We start from the raw sequence: 2,704 nt of genomic DNA on the forward strand, positions 1-2,704 counted from the left end.
CCCCCCAAAAAAAGAAGAAAAGAAACAACAGCCCCCTCCCCCATCCCCCAAAAAAGAACAACCCCAATACAACAACAACAAAACAACGACAGCAACGACAACAACAGCAACAACAAAAAAACCCAAAACAAAACGAAAAAAAAACAACAACTGTTAACCCCACTAGGGACAGATCTTCACACTTGTCCTGAGCTTCGATCGTCTACTAATGGTTAGGCTAGCGGCTTCGTCATCGTGAGATTGCGGGTCCGGGGGTTCGAGCCTCTGCCCAGTCCGATGGTGAGTCCTTGGGAAAGTCACTTTACACGAATTTTCCCATTTTGGCTTGGTACCTTCGGAGATAGGCATTAAACTACTTGGAGATTATGCCTCTAAAATAACTTACAGTGTTGCAAAGGGCCTGAGAATGATACAATTTCGCACATTGTTCGCCCTCTTCTGTCATCTTCCTATGGCCAAGTAATGGGAACGTGGAGCAAAAAAGTGAATGTCCCGCGTTTTGCGAAATTATACTAGATTCTCTAATATGTATCACGACGCTGTGGAATCAGGCGGTCGTCAATTTTTGGGAATGGGGAATTATTGGTATAATCTAAAAGCTTGTTCATTTGTCATTTTTCAATGAAAAATACCCACCTATCTTTCAATGGAACTCGAGACGTTCCATGGAATCGTTTTTTTTTAAATATGGGCATTAAAGGTGTTGAGCCAAAATCCAAAAATTCGAGAAAAGTTGCCAAACTGGCAGAAAAACCCCGGTTTCTTCTATTTCATTATTTGTACAAGGGCCAGATTTCACCACGGTGTCTCAATATATAGATTTAAAGCTTCTTCCAACACTGTAAGAGGCGGGACTTCCAAGTTTAACGTCCATCTCTGACGGGGCCGAGCCAGATATGCTTAGATATTTCGTGTAAAGTGCCTGTACCAAGTTCAAGGATACAACATCGGATCGAGCTGAGCCTCCAACCCCCGAGCCCTCTATCTCACGATTACAAGCCCGGTAGCCTAACTAGTCGCTGCAGTGGAACCCACATGGAGCACAGGGCAGGGGTAGGCCACGGAAAACGTGGAGGAGATAATATGTGGAAGGGGACATGAGAGAGATGAAGCTCACTTGGAACGATCCTGGAAGGATGGTCCTGGACAGATATAAATGGAAGGAGCTTGTATGTGGCCTGTACCCTGTCAGGGGTGAAAGGCATTGATGATGATGATGATGATGATGATGATGATGATGATGATGATGATGATGATGAAGATCCTAACCACAAAACTACCAACACTACGATGCCGCATTGTCTTAAAGAAAGCTGACAACTTCGTGATGAATATCGTATCATTAGTTTGAAAACAAACAACAAACCATTAATGTATACTTCCATTACAAGCTGTAGCAATGTTAAGACATCAGATGTCTAGCAGAAAGGTTGCGGCTTCGATTCCTGGCTTTGCTGACTAGGAAACAATCGGGTAAAAGTCTACATGACCCCCCTCCCCCACAAAAAACCTCTCCAGTTTTAAAATATTATGATTAGAGCGTGTTTCGCACTCAACTACACCCCGACGTGGCCCCACACTGAATGGAGACCCCGGATGTGCGTAGAAGGTAAAGAAAGTTCCGAATGAACGTCTCAAAGTCAAATAAACCTATACCCGCAACATTGTATCCCATGGGATGAAGCTTCACCCTATTTCCCTCTGTTCGACCTCATTTGAAACTATCGATTCTGGGCAAACGGAAAAGAAAAGAGGTCATATAGCAATCCTTGTTGTCTTATGCGCCTAAGAGAATGCTAGACTTTGTGTCCCGGGAGACTGAGACAGTGGTCTGAAGTAGAATAGTCGGTCAATAGAGAGATGGACAAGAAATGAACTGGCCAGTCAAGGGAAGACATCAACTGAGCAGTCTCGTGTAGAAATGAACTGATCGAACAAGGGAATCATAAAACAAGATATATTTGTTTTGCCCGGACACTGGTACGTTGGTTTGGTGTAATAAAAATAATATTTAAAAAAACAACAAAAAAAAACCACTTTCATTTTGCGCTTTATAACTATTAATGCACACCGAAAAATAATCACATCATTTTCTGTTCATGTATTTTCATCAAACGTTTGCATCGCTTTGTATTATATTGACACATAAAATAAACACAGACCGCATATAAGTAGACTCATTCATCCAGTGCCAGATCTGCGACAGACATCGTCGATCATGGTTCTCCATTCAATCCTTTGCTCGGATGCTCTCAAAAAGGCTACGTTTCCCTGACCTTTCCCCGTTACCCATTAGTTTAGGTTCCCCAAGTAGACTGCTCTGGGCCTACCCCTGCCTCGTTTGCCTTTAATTTTGCCAGTGAGAGCTAGATGTTCAAGACCTTTATGTCTTTTCAGGTGTCCCAAAAACTGCATTTGTCGTTTCCTGCTTGTTTTTAACAGTGAGCGTCCCACGTGGGCTTTATCACTCACTGGCTCATTTGATTTCTTTTCCTTCCACGATATTCTCAGCAGTCTCCAAAGAAACCACATTTCTGTTGCTTCTATTTTATTTTCACCGTCTTTTGTGATTGTCCAGCTTTCGTAGCCACCATATCCCTATCTTAAATAGTTTATCAAGCAAACTGAAAGCTAGTTCATGGTTCATGAGAGTAACGTATAGATGCACTGGAGCTACTCGCCGGTCACCCCCCTCCCTCCCCCC

General features: G+C 43.0%; 1 long non-coding RNA gene across 1 annotated transcript in view; it reads right to left on the bottom strand.

Moving 5' to 3' along the window:
* Positions 1–2,704, bottom strand: part of LOC118477631 — a 4,737-nt gene that overhangs the window by 1,787 nt on the left and 246 nt on the right. The window lies entirely within an intron of this gene.

This window comes from Aplysia californica, unplaced genomic scaffold (genome assembly GCF_000002075.1).
Source record: "Aplysia californica isolate F4 #8 unplaced genomic scaffold, AplCal3.0 scaffold00159, whole genome shotgun sequence".
Taxonomy (NCBI): Eukaryota; Metazoa; Mollusca; class Gastropoda; order Aplysiida; family Aplysiidae; genus Aplysia; species Aplysia californica.